We start from the raw sequence: 21162 nt of genomic DNA, 5'->3' as shown, positions 1-21162 counted from the left end.
AGAAAATGTATATACACTTATATAAAATAAATTAATGACTTAATTATATTGATTTTTTTAAGACAACCAAGTTCTATAAATATTTTTGCACTTTCTAATAAAATATGTTATTTTTAACTTAGAAAATAATTGTCTGGAAGTAAACGGACAATTTTCCTTCTAGATATTTTCCTCCCAAGAATAACCATTAAATCCAATTTCTAAGCAAATGTTTTTTTTTTATAAAAAAACAATACTAAAGAAATTTAAAACTTTAATTTTCTTTATAATATGACTAAAAAATATATATTAACAATTATGTAGATGATAATTTTTTTTAAAAAAAAAATTATCTTATATTTATTTATTTATGCACACACACTATCTTTTTAATATGAGATAAGAGCATTATAAATTATTTCATTAACATTACAAAAATAACGTAATTTATCATTATTTTTTACTATATAATATTTTTAAAAAATAGTTATTTTTTGAAATTCATTTAAATAGAACAAATATTATTATTTTTAAATAAATCTGAATCAATAATAGTTATTATTTTTTAAATAAATATATAATTTAATTTAATGTTTATGAGAGATAAAAGATGATTGATAATTTAATCTTTATGAGAGATGAAAAATAAGGATGTCTAAAAATTTAAAGCTGCTAGAGATAAAAGAGAAGAGAAAAAATGATCATTTTAAAAATGAATTGTAAATTATTATAATATCCTTACATTAAACTTAATCACACAAAGAAATTCAATGATATTTTTTTCAACCAAGGAACACACATTCAAAATTAGATGAGATATGATTACATTATCATATCTTAACAAACATTAAATTACAATAAGAAAATGACAATTATTTTATCTTATCCTATCTCATTGAGTCAATTAAAAAAATAAACTTTTAAATTAAATGTGAGAGGGTGCAAGTGTACTCCAGAATTGGATATAGATCTATCATTTGTCCTGTTGTTCAACAATTCAAGAAAAATTCAATTCACATACCCAAACACCTTCCTCTTAAGTTGAATTAGATCAGAAGTATGTTCTCTTTTACCCAGAAATTTAACCTTGTGTTTAGATTAAGAATTTCAGAAAATTTTAAATACTTAGAGTTTGAATTGTTTTGATTCTAATTTCCTTTATTTTTTCAAATGTTTTGTTTGGATAAATCAATTCAAATTTCTTCAATTTTAAATTCTTTGTTTGGATAGGGCAATTCAATTTCCTTCCTATGCAAAATTTTAATTTTATATTTTAAATAAATGAAATTTTAATACTAAAATTTATAGAAAACAAACCCAATCTAATTTTTAAATATTAATTAAAAAATAATTTTCAATTTTTTAATAATTTAAAAATACAAAATATTGATAATTTTAACTAGGGTTGTTTTGTCTGACCACAACCAATGATGTTTTTAAATCGACATCAATCAATACTATTTTTCGGTCGACATCAAATAGGATTTTTTGATCAAAGTATGTCAAGAATATTTGTCAGCTGACGTCAGCCGGAGCTATTTTTCGGCTAATGTTGGTTGAGTCTATTTTACAGTCGATGTTGACTAGGTTTTTTTTACCAACGTCGGCTAGGATTTGTTTGATCGACATCGGCTAGGGTCTTTTCGAACGACATTGACCAAGACTATTTTTAGCCAATGTCAGCCTAAAAAATCCTAGCAGGCATTAATAAAAAAATCTACCCAATATAAGCTAAAAAATAGCTTGGTCGATGCCAACCAATAGAACCTACCCGATGTCAGCCGAAAAACATCATTGGTCATCGTTGACCAAAAAATCCCTAGTCGAAGTTGGCTAAAAAATAATCCTTACCAATGTCGGACAAAAAACCTTACCCAACATCAGCTATAAAATAGTCTTGGCTGATGTTGACTAAAAAATAGCTCTGACCGATGTTGATCGAAAAAACTCTAGCAGATGTTGACTGTAAGAGCCTAGTCAATGTCGACTAAAAATAGTCATATCCAATGTTGGTCAAAAATACCTAGCTGGTGTTAACAGAAAAAATCCTAGCCAACATCAGCCCAAAAACCTAGCTAATGTGGTTAAGAAATAGCTCTGGCTGATGTCAGCCAGAAAACCGTAGTCAATGTCAGCAAAAAAATCCTAACCGACGTCAGCTAATAAAATCTAGTTGAGCGAGAAATGTTAGAATTAATGTCTCATGTGAGAGGCATGTGACTTATGTAGGGACTAATAAATAAATAATTAACGATTAAGGGCTAAATTGTAATTGAGCTTAATAGGAGAAGTTTCTAGGGTTAACTGTTACTTGATGGGAGTAGTGGTTATAAAAGGGGCTTAATACCCACTAACGTGAAATAAGGTCTCATTCCTGACCAGAAAAGTGTTCTCTCTCACTCATAGCCATCACGAACGGAGATAGGCAGAAAAGAAAGGCCTAAGGAAGTGAAATCTTATTTCTCTCCTCTTTCAAGGAAATTAAAGTACACCAGAGAGAAGTCTTCCTATGGAGAAAGGTACGCATTATTATCTGTTTATCTATTGTTTGTGAGAATCATAGGTTTTAAGATCCTGTTGGTTTTCTATAATTGATAGTCTAGGAAACCCCTTAAGAATTTTTACATGTAGTATCAGAGCATGTGTTATGAAATTTATGATTCTCCAAGAATGATTTAATTTCTCCCAATTATGCATAAACCCTAATTATAAAATTTAGGGATTTTTTAATTTGTGTTACATGTATTTTCAATTACATGTTTTGATAATGTGCCTTTCGTGTTAATTATATTTTCCGCTGCAAAGTATGAAATTCTGTATATATAAAATTTCATGAGAAGGAAAGCCATGAAAGCTGCAGAATTTTTGGAAATTACGTTTTGGAGAAAGGGAATGAAAAGCAAAATTTTTTCCGCCATCGTGAATTGTTTTATTTTGAAAAGTTGCGTGGCTATAACAGTAAGTTATCTTTAATTCCAATTTTATGTTTTAGAAGCTGCGCAGTGTATGTAGGTGTAGGTATGTAGGATTACTTTTAATTATAATGCTTTGAAGAGGCCTACCAAATACCTTGCAGGATGAATGAATATTTTGGAAATTTCTATTTGCAATCTTTGTTTGTTATTTCCAATCCCACCTGCCTCCTTTTTCTTCCGAATGTTATTGTTGAATATTATTGAAGGATTGAAAGTTTATGTCTTATAATTAAATTAATGTGAATGTTTTGAAATTATTGGTGGCAGTAAATATGTATATGTTACATATTCCTTTGAATGTGTTTGAATGCAAAATATAAATAAATGTGAAAATTATTTTATGGCCTAGAATGAAATTAATGGAATGGCTATGAATTGTTAATAGCAATAAGTATGTGCAGGCCATATATATTTGGTTGGAATTAAATGTATGTTGAATTTGTTAGTCACCAAAGTGGCCTAATTTGTAAGGTTATTTAATTCCAAATGAATGATTGTTTCAATTACTCATAGAATAATGGATGCTAAATTATATGATTATTGACTTATGGGTAATTGAAATTCATTGTTATAAGGCATTTATGGACCGCCCAAAAGTTGATTAGTTGTTCTTATAATTAATGAATATTATTGTAAGCGATTTGTGTGTATCATTAGTTTTATTTATATACCCAAAGGAAATAGATATTATTAATTGGTGCATATTTAATTGTAAAATAATGTTAAAATTTTATTAGCATCATTATGTTTGTATGTTGTGCGTTGGTGTATCACCCAAAGGAGAACATCAATATACATTGATTGTTATCTGAGTAAATTATATGTATGACTTGTGTTTTATGTACCAAAAAATGCTTATGTGAAGTTTTATTATGCAGTACCCGCTCCCAATTCATTGAATTCTCATGTATCATTCGTACCAATTTTTAATGGGCTTAACTTCTCTGACTAGAATGAGCAAGTTCAATTTCATCTCGGTGTTTTGGATCTTGATCTTGCTATATTGGAAGAGAAGCATGCTACTATTACTGATGCTAGTAGCAATGAACAGAAAGCTCATTATAAAGCTTGGGAAAGATCTAACAGACTTAGCCTAATGTTCATGAGAATGACTGTTGCAGACAGTATTAAGACAGTTCTCCCTAAAACCGATAGTGCTAAAGAGTTTATGGGATTAGTGGGAGAGCGCTCTCAAACAGCTTATAAGTCTCTTGCTGGGACATTAATGAGTACACTAACCACCATGAAGTTTGATGGTTCGCGTACTATGCATGAACATGTCATTGAGATGACAAACATTGCAGCAAGACTCAAGACCTTGGGAATGGTTGTGAATGAGAACTTCCTTGTTCAGTTTATTCTAAACTCATTACCGTCTGAGTATGACCCATTTCAAATGAGTTATAATACCATGAAAGATAAATGGAATGTGCATGAATTGCACAGTATGTTAGTTCAGGAAGAAACGAGGCTTAAGAATCAAGGAAGTCACTCAATCCATTATGTAAGCCACCGAGGGAATCAAGGAGCTGGAAAAGATTTGTAAAGAAACATGATAAAGGCAAAAGACCATTAAAGATCAAGGACGGTCCTGTGCAAATCCAGAAGAAAGCATCAAAGAACAATAATTGTCATTTTTGTGGAAAATCTAGACATTTCCAGAAAGATTGCCCAAAGCGTAAGTCTTGGTTCGAAAAGAAAGGTGAGCTCAATGCTCTTGTATGTTTTGAATAAAACTTAACTGAAGTTCCCCATAATACATGGTGGATTGATTCTGGATGTACAACTCATGTTTCTAATACTATGCAGGGATTTCTTACAATCCAGACCATAAGCCCAAATGAGAAGTTTGTCTTCACGGGGAATAGAGTGAAAGCTCCAGTGGAAGCGGTCGGGACTTATCGTTTAAAACTCGACACTGGACATCATATAGATTTACTAGAAACTCTTTATGTACCTAGTTTATCTAGGAATTTGGTTTCATTATCTAAACTTGATATTATTGGATACTCTTTGAATTTTGGTAATGGATGTTTCAGTTTATTTAAGTATAATCATCTCATTGGTACTGATGTTCTTTGTGATGGTTTATATAAATTGAAATTGGATGGTTTGTATGTTGAAACTGTTTTAACTCTGCATCATAATGTTGGCACTAAACGTAGTTTAGTGAATGAACGATTTGTTTTCTTGTGGCATAAACGTTTAGGTCACATTTCTAGAGAAAGGATAGAAAGATTAATAAAGAATGAAATTCTTCCTGATCTAGATTTTATGGATCTAAATATTTGTGTGGATTGTATCAAGGGAAAACAAACAAAACACACAAAGAAATGAGCTACAAGAAGTACTCAGCTTCTTGAAATTATGCATACATATATTTGTGGACCTTTTGATGTTAGTTCTTTCGGAAGGGAAAGATACTTTATCACCTTTATTGATGATTATTCATGTTATGGTTATGTCTACTTACTGCATGAGAAATCTCAGGAAATGAATGCTTTGGAAATTTACTTTGAATAAAGTAGAAAGATAATTAGACAGAAAGGTGAAAATTATTAGATTTGATAGAGGTGGTGAGTATTACAAAAGATATGATGAAACTGGGCAACACCCAGGTCCATTTGCTAAGCTCCTTCAGAAACGAGGTATTTGTGCGCAATACACAATGCCTGGTACGCCACAACAAAATGGTGTATCAGAAAGGCGTAACAGAACTTTAATGAATATGGTTAGGAGTATGTTAATCAATTCAACCTTGCCCGTATCTTTATGGATGTATCCTTTGAAAACTGCCATGTATTTGTTAAATAGGGTTCCTAGTAAGGCAGTTCCAAAGACACCTTTTGAACTGTGGACAAATAGGACACCTAGTATGAGGCACCTGCATGTTTGGGGTTGCCAGGCAGAAATAAGAATTTACAATCGGCAAGAAAGAAAATTGGATGCAAGAACAATCAGTGGATATTTCATTGGTTATCCAGAAAAGTCAAAGGGGTATATGTTTTATTGTCCTAATTATAGCATGAGAATTGTCGAAACTAGAAATGCAAGATTCATTGAAAATGGTGAAATCAATAGGAGTACAGTTCCACGAGAAGTGGAAATTAAAGAAGTTAGAGTGTAAGTCCCTTTAGCTTTTTCCTCTAGCAGCAAGGTGATTACTACTTCAGTTATTGCTATAAACAGTAATGAAGAAGTACAACACAATGATGAGCCCATGATACATAATGAACCTATTGTGGAAGAACCACAAGAAGTAGCATTAAGGAGGTCTCAAAGAGAAAGAAGACCAGCTATTTCGAATGACTATGTGGTATACTTACATGAAACAGAAACAAACTTAAGCATTAATGATAATGATCCAGTTTCGTTCTCACAAGCCGTAAGTTGTGATAGTTCTGAGAAGTGGTTAAATGCCATGAAAGAAGAGATAGATTCCATGGAACATAATGGTGTTTGGGACCTTGTAGAATTACCAAAGGGTTGTAAGAAAGTTGGTTGTAAGTGGATCTTCAAGACTAAACGTGACTCTCATGGCAACCTTGAATGTTACAAGGCTAGACTTGTTGCTAAGGGATTTACTCAGAAAGATGGCATTGATTATAAAGAGACGTTTTCACCAGTCTCACGAAAGGATTCTTTCAGGATTATCATGGCATTAGTAGCCCATTATGACTTGGAGCTACATCAGATGGATGTGAAAACTGCCTTTTTGAATGGAGATTTAGAGGAGGATGTTTATATGGACCAACCAATGGGATTCTCAGTTGAAGGAAAGGAACACATGGTGTGCAAATTAAAGAAATCAATATACGGTCTTAAGCAAGCTTCCCGCCAATGGTATTTGAAATTTAATGATACCATTATTTCCTTTGGATTTAAGGAAAACACTGTTGATCGGTGTATATATCTGAAGGTCAGTGGGAGTAAGGTTATGTTTCTAATCCTGTATGTTGATGATATATTGCTTGCAACTAATGATCTTGGTCTTCTTCATGAGACTAAGAAGTTTCTTTCTAGTAACTTTGAAATGAAGGATATGGGTGAGGCAAGCTATGTGATAGGGATAGAAATATTCTGAAATAGATCACAAAGATTGCTAGGCTTGTCTCAGAAAGCATATATCAATAAAGTACTAGAGAGATTTAGGATGAAAAAGTGTTCAGCATCTCCCGTTCCAATTCAGAAAGGAGACAAATTTAGTCTCGCACAATGTCCTAGAAATGATCTGGAACGAAAGCAAATGGAAGCAATTCCGTATGCATCAGTTGTTGGGAGTATTATGTATGCTTAGACCTGCACTCGACCAGATATAAGCTTTGCAACTGGAATGTTGGGAAGATATCAAAGTAATCCAGGAATGGAACATTGGAAAGCTGCAAAGAAAGTTCTGAGATACTTACAGGGAACAAAAGACCACATGCTTACATATAAGAGGTCTGATCACCTAGAGGTGATTGGATATTCAGACTCAGACTTTTCTGGATGTGCGGATATAAGAAAATCCACTCTTGGCTTTGTATTTCTCTTAGCCGAAGGAGCAATATCGTGGAAGAGTGCAAAACAATCAGTTGTTGTTGCATCCACCAAGGAAGCTGAATTTGTAGCATGTTTTGAGGCTACAATTCAGGCTAATTGGTTGCGGAACTTTATTTCAGGGCTTAGAATTGTTGACAGTATTGCTAGGCCACTGAAAATGTTGTGATAACTCCGTAGCAGTATTTTTTTCTAAGAACGACAAGTACTTTACGGGTGCTAAGCATATGGAATTGAAGTACTTTGTCGTGAAAGAAGAAGTTCAGAAACAAATAGTGTCAATAGAACATATTAGCACAAAGCTTATGATAGCTGACCCTTTGACAAAGGGATTACCGCCCAAGACATTTATAGAACATGTTGAAAATATGGGCATTATTGTTATTGATGATCATTAAGTGTAATTTACCTTATGAGATTTTACTGACACTCCGAGCTCATTTATGATATGTTTCTGATTACATGTTCTCTCTATATTTGCATGCATGTTTGTGTTAGAGTAATGTTAACAAGTTTTGTCTTGAATGAAGACATTATGTTGGACCAATTATGTACTCCTAACTATTAGTCATATTAAGGAGAAGACTAATTTGTAGTACATGAAAGGGACTATGTCGATTAGATGATGTACAACCGCCATGACTCAAATTGGTTCATATTCTTAATCATGAAATTATGATATACCCAATGTACATAACAATTTAGTCATTTTTAATGCGCATTATGTTAGTTAATCTATTTATTTATTTAGTCCATAATGTTTATTAATGTCACATGAGCCAAGTGGGAGAATGTTAGAATTAATGTCTCATGTGAGAGGCATGTGATTTATGTAGGGACTAATAAGTAAATAATTAACAATTAAGGGCTAAATTGTAATTGGGCTTAATAGGAGAAGTTTCTAGGGTTAACTGCTACTTGATGGGAGTAGTGGTTATAAAAGGGGCTTAATACCCACTAACGTGAAAGAAGGTCCCCTTCCTGACTAGAAAAGTGTTCTCTCTCACTCATAGCCATCACGAACGGAGAGAGGCAGAAAAGAAAGGTCTAAGGAAGTGAAATCATATTTCTCTCCTCTTTCAAGAAAATTAAAGTCACTATTAGAAAATATGCTTTCTACATCGGTTATTTATGACTTTCAACATCGTTTTTTCAACCGATGTTGAAAGTACCGACGTTGATAATATTATCGTTAACATCGGTTTTTGAAAAACCGATGTTAACGTAAAATTACCAACATCGGTTATATAAATAACCGATGTTGCTAATATGAATTACACCCAGAAAATGTATATTAATGTTGAAAGTTAACATCGGTTTTTACAAAAAACCGATGTTAACGAATGTGTTATTATTGACAGTTAACATCGGTTTTTAAAAAAAACCGATGTTAACGAATGTGTTATTATTTACAGTTAACATCGGTTTTTATAAAAAACCGATGTTAACGAATGTGTTACTATTGACAGTTAACATCGATTTTTATAAAAACCGATGTTAACGTGGGTTAACATCGGTTTTTTCAAAAAACCGATGTTAACGGATGTGTTACTATTGAATTTTAACATCGGTTTTTTACAAAAAACCGATGTTAACGAATGTGTTGCTATTGACAGTTAACATCGGTTTTTTTTATAAAAAACCGATGTTAACCCACGTTAACATCGGTTTTTATAAAAAACCGATGTTGTTTTCAGGAATTTTTTTTATATAATGTCTTTGTTTTTACAAAAAAACCAAAATTTAACCTGTAAATTTAAAATCAGACCACACAACACACAACATATATCATTTGCATTCAGTTTTCAAATAGATTTTAGCAAAAAACTAGCTATCAACAAAGGTTGTTCAATGTTAAGATGAAACAACAATTGTAAAAAATGTAATGCAAAGTACGTAAACTAATTTATTAACCTAAAGTTACATAGTTGCCTAACATCCTATGTTTGATTTCTAACTTTTAGATAATACTGTGCCCACTGTATGCGAAGTGCCTTGAATCTCTCTGCTTCCAATGGTCTAACTTCATTAAAATACTGCATGATCAAATAAAAAAATAAATTAATAATGTAATAACAATTATAAAAAAAAACCAAATTTGTTTGTAATAAACAATTACCGTCTCCCAATTATTCCTGAAAGATCCTAAGATTATCGTGAACATCCAGTGCATCACGTAGTAGCCACATTCAGTGATTCCTTTTTGTCTATTACACTAAATACATAATGAAATTTGGATATTAATTAAACGTTAACTACAATTAGTGTACACACACATAAAATATATATAAGTAGAACTTTTATTTAAATCACGTACCTTAACAACAATCCACCTAGCAACAGCCTTGGATTTCGGTTGTGGAGTATCATCAAGTCCTTTCAAAGCACTAGTGTTGAATATAAGGAACATTAAAATATTGATGTTGTTGAGTTATGCCAACGAAAATGTATTGAAAACAATACTGACCTGTTAATTATTCCCTTAAGGTAGTTGTCTAGCCTGTTATGCAAAGAATAAAACCAGACAACTAGGTTTTCCTTAGGTAGAATGACGACCATTTGCCAGTGTCCACTGCAGTAGAGACGAATATGGGTTATTGTAGTAGTATAGATTATTTAAATTCAATTATTGTGTTTGACTTACCTATTCAGATAGGCTCCAAGGTAAACATCTCGTTTTGAACTCTGTATCCAACTCTTGATGTAACTTTCGGATTCAAATTGTGATTGCCCAGATCTCTGAATGGACTGTGGCTCGAGGAATCCATACACATCAGAATTCCCCGCTCGCACACTTGTCTCAGTCAGATGGTTGTGTTGTTAAGTCAAAGTAAATTATGTATGAATTTAAAACAATTACTTTGGTAATTAATAGTAATGTAAAATGACTTACAGAATCCACAACTGTATAACAGATATGCTGAGACATTGACCACCATGTGCAATTTCAGAGAGATCTTCGTGCTTTATATACAACGGGAAGTTTTGATTAAACACCCCGAATATGGTAGCATCCCACATAACCTGGAGCGGCTTCAAAAACAGTTGTGGGATGGTCAATGTCATCAGGTACAGGGGATCATCGACCTCTTCATCCGGGCTTTCTGGAGGTTTTGCTGGAGACACAGCTGCCTATTGATAAAACATAGTTAATTAGCAAGTTTTGATTACAGTGAACAAATTAATTGAAAAAAATAAACATATAATCAGAGTAAAATACCTGTTCTGATAAACGCTTCACAAGATGTGTTGGCCAAACAAGGAAAGTGTTAAGTGCCTGCCCCATTAAGGTAACCTCGTCAGTGGGTACAGGAACGAGAGCCTCTGTATCTTTAACCTCCTCAACACCAACCTTGACTTGGCCATGCAATAATGGGATGTTGTGAACTGTTGTGGATCCCTCGTAAAGTATTCCTAGGGCAACCAAGCGGGAAGGATTTTCTTCAATATATAGGCCGCATTTGTCTGAGTCACCCGTCCCTGGATCGTTCCCTGAGGGAGCAACATAACTCTCCTTTGTGCTGACACGAGGACCTGAGGGACCAACCTCTGGCTCTGGAGGTAGTGCAATTGCCTGTGATTGCATCTGAGACTGAAACTGCGACTACATCTGGCTAAAGGATTCCATCATCTTTCGAGTCACTTTTTCTGTAATTGACTCCTCTAGTTGGTCTCTGATTTGTTGGGTCAGTTGTTCTAGGTCTTCAAGAGGCATGGAGGAAGAACTGCGAGATGTTCGTGAAGCTGATCCAAAGTATTGTTTTATGGTGGCACCGGCTCCAACAGCACGAACACGGCCAGGGTGCTCTGGTCGCCCAATGGCAGCAGTCAGGATATCCTGACGTCCATGGGGGACGAACGATCCCTATGACCCCTGCTCGTCCAAAGAATCCTGTACCGAACACATATTTGTCCAAGGAATTCACAAAATACACAAAGATAATTACAATTATTAATTAAAAATGACTTACAATCCTGTCAGTTATTTCCTTTGCTGTCTCAGACGTCATCTGTCCAGTTTTCTTCGTGCGGGCCATCTTCCATTTCACGTGGCGTCTGATGGGAGATGGAGGGTCAATGATGCCCTCAGTGCTTCCAGACTGGGCAGCTTCTTCCAGTCTTTTCTTTGTCTTCTCAGCCATGAGCTTTTCTTCTAAATATTCATAACCCCCACGAGACAATACGTGGGGGGCAGTGTTTTGCTTCTGGGAGGCCTGTGCCTTTTTCCGTACATCTTGCAAAAGTTTAACATTAATGAAAATGATTATTACAATAAATTATAATCAGTGATTTTGTTGTGGAAAACAACTAAAATGACAAAGTACATACCTCCCATGAGGGGTCTCTGCAGGTCTGACAAAACTGAGTCCATTTCTCCTTACTAATGCCATATTTTTCACAGACAATGTCGTCTGCACCGTCCTTGTCGATTGCAAGTGCCCATTTCCTAGTCAAGTCAGATTTAAACTGCCTTCAGCGCTCGCCGACAATCTGAAGAATTTTCTTCTTTGTCCTACTGTCAGAAGCTTCAGGGATTTGAAATTCCGCCTGACAAACAATAAATTAGGTTTTATTGTAAGTAAATAACAAATTTAGACTATTAAAGAAAATCAACGAAGAAAACTCAAATACCTGAATATCCTCCCATATCAAATCCTTCTGAGCAGTAGGGACTTCCTTCCAAGTGTCATATGTCACGTCGACCTTATCACGAGCGACAATCCCCAAATATGTTCTTAATTTCTTCTTATGGGGACCGTCGGCCTTGCCGGTAGCAGGATCGACGTTGACCACAGGTCTTTCTGCCCCAGGTGGTCTAGTGGCCAATGATCGTAGTCGTGTCGCCTTGCGTGTCCGCTTCAACGTAGATGGAGACGCATCAGCATCTGTAGGAGGAGGAGGAAGAGGAGGAGGAGGCGAGGCAGGTGGAGTAGCCATGGTCCTTTAAAGAGAAAAAGTTGAGTTAGTTAATATTATCAAAAAAACACTGTATGAGTTATGTAAATGAATGTACCGAAATGAAATATTATATTAGAAAATTACGTTAGACGATGTTAATTAATTCTCCTTCATCATGGTCATTACGATTAGCATGAACGTCGTCAGCTTCTTCTTCTACGACGTTGTTAGAAGTCATTTTTGTAGACAAAGGACTAACATAAGTGTCCATGTATGAATCATCATCTTCTACATTAACACCAATTGTTTTCCCGTTTAGAACCACAGACCACCTTTCATCACAAGGGTCTTGCACATAAAATACTTGCTTAGCTTGTTCTGCCATGATGAAAGGGTCATTCTGGTAAGCTAGTTTCTTTAAGTCTACCAACGTAAATCCTACATCATCAGTCCGCACACCGGTGTTGCTGTCAACCCACTTACATTTGAAAACACAAACAGTAAATTTGACATAGTTAAGCTCCCATATTTCATCAATGAAGCCAAAGTAAGGGATTGAAGCTACAAAGGGATTGTCATCATGTACAGTTGCAAAGTGTTGAGATTCAGCCCTTAGGGTGACCCCGCTGTTTTGCATTGTACTTTTGTCGTCTTGTGCTTTTGTGTAAAAGGAATACTTGTTTATGTCGTATCCTTGCCAAGTTATAACATTTCTTTTAGGCCCATGAGCTAGCTTTCTTAATGTTTCAGAAGCATTTTCGTCAGCAAAGATTGTATCTTTAAACCAATCAGAGAAAGTCTTGTTATGATTTTTCAAGACCCAGTTCTTTGACATTTTTGGATTACTTTGTTTGACTAAATGTTCATGCTGAACTATGTATGGCAAAACTTCATTGCTGTTATTCAATACATACAAGTGAGCTTGTAACAAATCTTCTACACTTGGAGTGATAACATGCAGTCCTCTTGAACCCTTACCGCCCACTCTGTCGTCATGGCGAGACTCAGGAAGGCCAACAGGTTTAGCCTTTTCAATGTACTCTGAACAAAATTCAACGGCTTTTTCTGCGATGTACCTTTCAACAATAGATGCTTCTGGACAATGTAGATTCTTGGTATACCCTTTTAAGATCTTCATGTAGCGCTCAACCGGGTACATCCAGCGCAGATAAACAGGACCACAACATTTGATTTCTCTGACCAAGTGAACAATTAAGTGGACCATGATGTCAAAGAAAGCAGGAGGAAAATACATCTCCAACTGGCACAGTATAATTACAGCCTCGTTTTCCAAGTCATCAAACTTGACCGGATCAAGGACTTTGCTACATATGGCATTGAAGAAAAAGCACAGGCGAGTTATGGCTAACCTGACTTTGTTAGGCAAAATGTCTCGTATGGCCACGGCTAACAATTGTTGCATCAACACGTGACAATCATGAGACTTTAACCCCACCAGTTTAAGCTCCTTGAACTGCACAAGGCTCTTAATATTTGAAGAGTATCCTTGTGGTACTTTAACCTGGCGCAGACACTGGCACAAACTGATCTTCTCCTTTCTGGATAAAGTATGACAAGCTGGAGGCAAGTATATTTTTTGACTCTTGGAAAAATAAATTTTGAAATAAAATACACTTTAGAAAAGATGTACATTCAATCATTCTGCGAAAGTATATTAACGGAGTCATAATTGTAAATATTTTGATATTTCTTTTTAATTCTTACGGATTAAAAAAAAAAGTGAAACATAGTTGCTATATTACCACTACCATGATTTTTTAATTTAGATCCAGCCTAAATGGTAATAATGAGATACGATAAGGTTAGAACTTAGAAGTTTGGTTCTCATGGGATGGGAAGAAAAACAAGCACAAAATCTTTTTAACAAACTTGTATTAAAAATGCATTCTGATTGCATCAACGATTTTGAACGGTTCAAATTTCTATCAATGGCATATTGGCAACTAGCCATGTATGGCCACGTAATTGTAAAGTTCACGCCCACATATTGACTCGTCCTTTTTTATAGCAATTTTTTAAGCGTATTAGTAGGAGTTTGATCCCTGACAATGTGAATACAAAAAATTAGTCTCTAATTATTGGTTGGTCAAAACATATTCTTGGTGAGAGAAAAAAAACATAAAAATGATTAAATAAACTAACAATTTATGTGTTGCATAATTTATTTCTCCCCCTAGTTGATGTTAGCACCATGGTTTAATAAGAAAAAAAGAAGTGCGGATAAAAAGGTCTCAAATTGATACATACCAGTAGGATGACAAAAAATGAGGGACGTAAGACCAATATTGATGAGTAGAAACTCATTTTTTATCAGCATGCACAAATTAGATATTCTTTTGCATTGGTAAAATATCAAAAGGAAACTTATTTATATAAATTGTATGGTTAGCTAAAAAAGTAAACACAATATTGTAATTTAAACATAAAATCCAACAATTAAGATTTGGATGCAAAGGGGCATCTTACCAGCATTGATGCAGTAGCTCCTACCTGCATAAGAAATCGTAACATCACTTTGGGTGCACATAGTCTTGTGAAGCATATTTCAAAATTATAAACTGTTTTAGGTTGACTCCCGTAAAACATGGTTCACAACTTCACATATATATTTTTAAGTTGAATTTCAACAATTTGTTAAAAAATGGAAAGAAGCTTAGAAAAGAAAAATTAATGAATGGTCATATATATATATATATATATATATATATATATATATATATGATTAAAAATAAATTAAAATTTGAACATTGCTTTGCATTATCAGCCATAGATTTCTTTTTTCATGAACATACACAGGAGTTCTCATAACGGGGATCGGATCCTCTCCTTTAGAAAATAAATCTTACTCCACCAAAGTGTATATCATTTCCATTTTATTTATTTTTTCAAAGCCTTATAAAATAGAAGAAATCAAGGAAAAAAGAAATATGAAGAGGATCCATTTCCCTCGCAACGATATCGATGATATGAAATACGAATCCTCTTCGCAGAGATATCTCTACCTCTTTGAATCAGTTTTTCAATCTTTTTATTTATCCATAATTTGTTTTCTTCTTTTCAATTGAAAAAGCTCCACCGAAACAAAGCATTCATTTCAACGAAACGCAGCGAACAATAGAAATCAGTAACAGAAAAACACAACATGAAGGCATCAATGAAGTTCAGAATAAAAGAGAAGAAAAACAAGTTTACTTGATTATACTGTGAAATACAAAGAAACTGTGTTGTGGCGTTATCGGCTGCTTCTTGCCTTTCTTCTGGAAGCTTCTTGCCTTTTGGTGCCCCTTCCTTTCTTGCCTTTCTTTTGGCTGCTTCTTGCCTTTCTATTATTTTCCCTTGATAAAAAATAATACTATAAATCCTTCTATAGCGTGAATGAAAGCTCTTTTAGTTGTTATTCTTGAGCGTGAGTATTTTAAGAGTTTTTTTTTTCCATCTCTTTCAACCTCTAGTTCTAATTTAAATTTCAATTTTTTAAAAGAAATTACGAATAATTAAAAATAATAATATATCACATATAAATTATTTATTATAAATTTAAAATATAACTTTTATGTTCAAAAATATTTATTTATTATAAATTTTATTTAGAATATAATTTATATATTATAAATTATAAATTTTAGTTATATGAAATAAATATTTATTTTTTGCAATATATTTGTTAAAATATTGTAGTAATAATTTATTTATATAAAATTATTCACTTCCTCTTTTATCTTGATATACATGTAATCGGTGCAAATCAATCCATATTTAATTTTATAATAAACCGAAGATTCTAGATCAAATATCATATTAATTAATCTTAATATCTGTTAGATCGAATATCATATTAATTAATCTTAATATCTGTCACTCTCACAGGTGCCTTTTTCTCTTAATCCCTCTCACTACACGGTTCCTTTATTTTTTATTTCTATTTTTTGGTAGAAAGAGATAAGAAACAACAAAACGAAACCAAAGATTAAAATTCTCAATTCAAAAGCACCAAGGAACCCGGAGGTGTATCAACAATCTGCTGAAGAGTTCTCTTCCCACAACGTATGTCTTATATTCCTAAATCAATCTTATCTTTTGAATTTTTTTATTATGATTATCATTGAAGAAAGAGACAAATTCCAATCTTAATTATTATTTTTAATTTAAATTCAAAAAAATAAGGAAAGAAAAAAATTGGAATGCACTTCTATTCATAAATTGACTCACAATATAGTCAGTTTTTGTTTCCAAATTTGAAGGACCAACGCCCAAAGGCAACCAAACTAAACAAAGTCCAGACTTTTCGAATAAGAAAAAATTATTTATACCAAAAGATTATTATTAATAAGTAATTTTTAAGATGCAAAGCATCGGGTTTTTTTACTTATTTAAAAAACTATTTTGGTATTGATAATTTAATTATCAACAATTATATACTTTCGTCTCTAAGCATACATCCTTTGATTCAGTTATATACTTTTATTTCTCGTGCTCTCACAAGAGTTTAATCTTCCTTCTTTTGTTTTAAATTTTAAGAGCAAATAGTTTATACATATATAGATAGTATAAATTATTTTTACACTATTATTTGATAATAAATATTAATTGTTATTTATAGTAAGCTTAGCGTGACAATTTTTCTATACGTGCATAGAAAATTGTTTGATTATAGAGAATTTTTTTATATTAAATTGATGCAAAAATTTATGTTGTAATATTATTTCTCTACACTGTCTTCCTCGACGCATCACATAAGTCATAAGGCAATGCGTTGTCAAGTGTATTCGAAATAAGTCTTGACATACTATTTTAGTTAATTTTTAAATTTTTCTTTTATTAGCTAAAAAAATATTTTAAAACATTTACTTTTAACTTTTTTTAATTTAATTACTCTTTTAAAAATTCATCACTATTTAAATATAATTCTTTTTCTTTGTTTCTTCTTTCCTAAATGATTTTTTTATTAAATTTATTAACAAAAAATTCACATAATTAACAAATGTGGTTAAAAATAATAAAAAAATGACAAATTTAATAAAAATAAATTACATGTGGATTATAATTAACTCTAAATTTAAAGACTTAAAACATAATTTTCGTGTCTCATGAAAATATTTTTATTTTTGTTCTGAAAATTTTGTTTAGAAATAATGAAAATATCATTTTTTTTTAAATCCTACAAATATATGAGATAACTATAATTATTTAAATTAAACCACTGTAACATATATTTTCAATAAATCAAATTAATATATACAAATATTTTAATTTATTTTTAATTTAAAGATAATACGATAACATAAATATAGTAGGATTTCATAGAATTTTTAAACAATATTCTCCATTTACCTTTTTATGAAGATTTTTTTTATTTTTATAATAATTAAATCAAAATATATTAGTAATAAATTTTAATTTTTTTAGGATATAATTGATTTTACCAACATTCTATAAAAATTCTATAAAAGTTAAACTCTATTATTAAAAACAGTTTTTTTTTTCAAATTAACTAATATCAAATAATTTATATAAATGTGTGTTATATTTAAATGATAATCATGAAATAATAAAATTAAAATTACGAAATTCATTTTAAAAATTTAGTTTAATTTTTAAATGTTTACTTTTTGAATTTATTATTGTTTATTAATTATTATTTTTTTAATTAAAATATAATTAATAACGCAATATATGTTTTTTTTAAATATATAAATAATTAAAAAAAAGTTTATATTAACATCGGTTTTTTCAAAAACCGATGTTAACATCATTAGTTAACATCGGTTTTTGAAAAACCAATGTTAACTAATGATGTTAACATCGGTTTTTCAAAAACCGATGTTAACGTGTATGCATTAACATCGGTTTTTTGAAAAACCGATGTTAACATATCATACGTTAACATCGGTTTTTGAAAAACCGATGTTAACTAATGATGTTAAGATCGGTTTTTCAAAAACCGATGTTAATGTGTATGCATTAACATCGGTTTTTTGGAAAATCGATGTTAAGAATAATACTTTATTTACAAATATGCCACCGCGTTTAACTTAACATCGGTTTTGTCCAAAACCGATGTTAATAAACCGATGTTAAAACTGCTTTTTGTAGTAGTGAGTACACCAGAGAGAAATCTTCCTATGGAGAAAGGTACGCATTATTATCTGTTTATCTATTGTTTGTGAGAATCATAAGTTTTAAGATCCTGTTGGTTTTCTATAATTGATAGTCTAGGAAACCCCTTAAGAATTTTTACAAGAAAGAGTCGCGAGCAAGAACGTGAGTTAGAGTGAGCATCTCTGAAAAAGGAATTTCAAATTTTATATTTTTTTAGAGAATTTGAAATTTCATTGTTCTAGTCAATCAAAATGATTCATAAAAATACCAAAAATTAAATTTCCTTTCAAATATTATATCCAAACAAGCTATTTTATCATGAATAATTTTAAATTCCTTGAAAAAATGAATTTCCCTACTGAATTGCTCCATCCAAACATAATTTTAGAGAACAAGTAGTTATTTACCTGCATACACACATAAAACCACGTCAGCATAAGACATACAATTGTTAATGGCGGATGACGATTCATGGCATGAAAGAAGTTAAAGATTTGTTACAAAGATATGACAAACACATACATGTCCTTTTATCAAAATGACTAAATTCATGATAGCATGGTGATGCTAATGCAAGATACCTATCAAATTAAATTATTAACTTTATAGTAATTTATTTTTACCTCAACCAATCATAATTGTGTTATATTGATGAGACTACTTATAATAAGTATAAATGTATAATTAATTATGAAAAAAAAAAGTTATGTACTATTAGTAAGAAAGAATGAAATAATATGAGTATGTTTTCTTCTTTCTTTTGGTAACGAATAATGAAGTAATAAGAAGATTTGATTTAGTTATAATATTGTTTTATCTAGAATATCATTATTATTATTTTTTATATGTAGGAATCAAATAAGGAGATTTACAATAACTCACATCCTACTCAACCAACTAGGTTAGATTCTTGTGGTAAAATACATTATTTTATAAAGCAAATATATTTTTAAATCCATTGTTAACTTTGTAATTATAATATACTCTTCATTTTTTACTTGTATTTTATAATCTTAACTAAAAATTTAAATAAAGATTAACAAAGGATAAAAGAATGAAAATAGATTAACTAAAAACTGAAATAAATCAATATATATATATATATATGTATATATATATGTGTGTGTGTATATATATATAATGGTCTTTATTGGATAAAAATTAATAGATCTCATTTATTAAATTGCATATATAAATTATGTATATGTGGATGTCATCATTGAACTGACTCAATTGAGATTTTTTAATGGTTAAATTTACCATAAATTGTCAATGGAAAATTCTCAAGAAGATGTTTAATAGTTTTCTTTGACATGAGATTATCATAGTAATTAACAGATTATTTGTTATGTTTTGATTCTGGACACCTAATGCTTTAGAGCACTTGTTGAATGAATATTGGATATGATTAAATACCTGTAGAATTAATGATTAATCAAGAAGGAATCCATCAACTCTTGGTAATGAGTTTGAGCTCAATGAATAAAATTATATCCTGGCCAAGAAAATTAAATGAAAGAAGAAATGAGTTTTGGGGGTTATTATAAGTTAACTTAAAAGAAGAGTTTGACAGTAATACCATACTCTAGGGTTAACCTAGAGCTTCAAAGATAAAGAAATTATTATATTATTCTTTTAATGGTTCTTGAAAGTAAACCGCTACTTCATGTTATTCGGACATTAAGGAGTATTGCTAAATGTCTACCTTGATTAATATATTAATTTAATTAATATATTGCTGACTTAATATTGAACTTATGGGATCACATACAAACGAGTGTTCTAATCTCTATTAAGAAAACTATTTTAATATTTAATGATCAATTAAATTAGAGAATTTAATATGATCAAATGATTAATTAATTTCCTAAGTGAAATATTATTATATTGTTTACTAGCAATGAAAATATAAATAATATAAATATTGGGTGAAAGAAAAGAAACAAACCAAAGGATTTCATGTTTGGATTTTGGTTTGAAAAGCTATTATATACAAGTTGGACTTGATCAATTATTATTTCTAATTTCAAATTGCTAAATGGTTGGCAACAAAAAATAACAAGAAACTATATTTTAAAATGGCTTAAAAGATAATATAGTTGTTTCAATTTTATGTTATCTTCTGCGTGCTATAAATACAGCCCTAGGATGCACCAATTATTTTTCCACCAGTCAAAGTTATTGACGAATAGAGATTAGTCTCGGTATGGATATACATGAAATCTTCACATTATTGAAAAAGAAAATTATGTTTCAAGAGCTCATCAACATGTACATAATAAATCTTTTTTTATTCTGGTGTGTGTTTTGAACACTTTTTTCCCTTCACTTTCTAGGTGGCAAGAATCATCTATTCTGATAAATATTTTCTTGACCTAACTCGGTGATTAATTTTTGTTTTTAACTCATTTTGGTAATTAAAAAAACAACATATATAGATACACACCTTTTTATATGCTTCTCCTATTTTTAGGGTTTCAAACACTCGTGGAGTCATGGCGCATAGGTTATGTTAAGAAAAGGGCCAAGTCAATTGGATTTAGGGTGTTGCTTTGGACACCCAGCAACCTAGGTGAAAGGGCTAAAATTCCCTTTACCTATTTAATATAAGAAGGAACAATGACTTGTCCGTAGGAGTCACTTCTTCTCT

The 21162-nt window shown here is 31.5% G+C and overlaps 1 long non-coding RNA gene across 1 annotated transcript; it reads right to left on the bottom strand.

The window, feature by feature from the left end:
* Window positions 1-9268: 9268 nt before the first annotated feature.
* On the bottom strand, window positions 9269-9653 carry LOC114375050. The gene is made up of 2 exons (XR_003658689.1): window positions 9613-9653; window positions 9269-9529 (listed from the first exon to the last, which is right to left on the bottom strand). It is a non-coding gene; the product is annotated as an uncharacterized LOC114375050 (long non-coding RNA).
* Between the last annotated feature and the right edge of the window lie 11509 nt (window positions 9654-21162).

Source organism: Glycine soja, chromosome 11, assembly GCF_004193775.1.
Source record: "Glycine soja cultivar W05 chromosome 11, ASM419377v2, whole genome shotgun sequence".
NCBI lineage: Eukaryota > Viridiplantae > Streptophyta > Magnoliopsida > Fabales > Fabaceae > Glycine > Glycine soja.
Note: the sequence above shows the minus strand (reverse complement) of the source record. Positions and strands in the feature narration are given on the sequence as shown.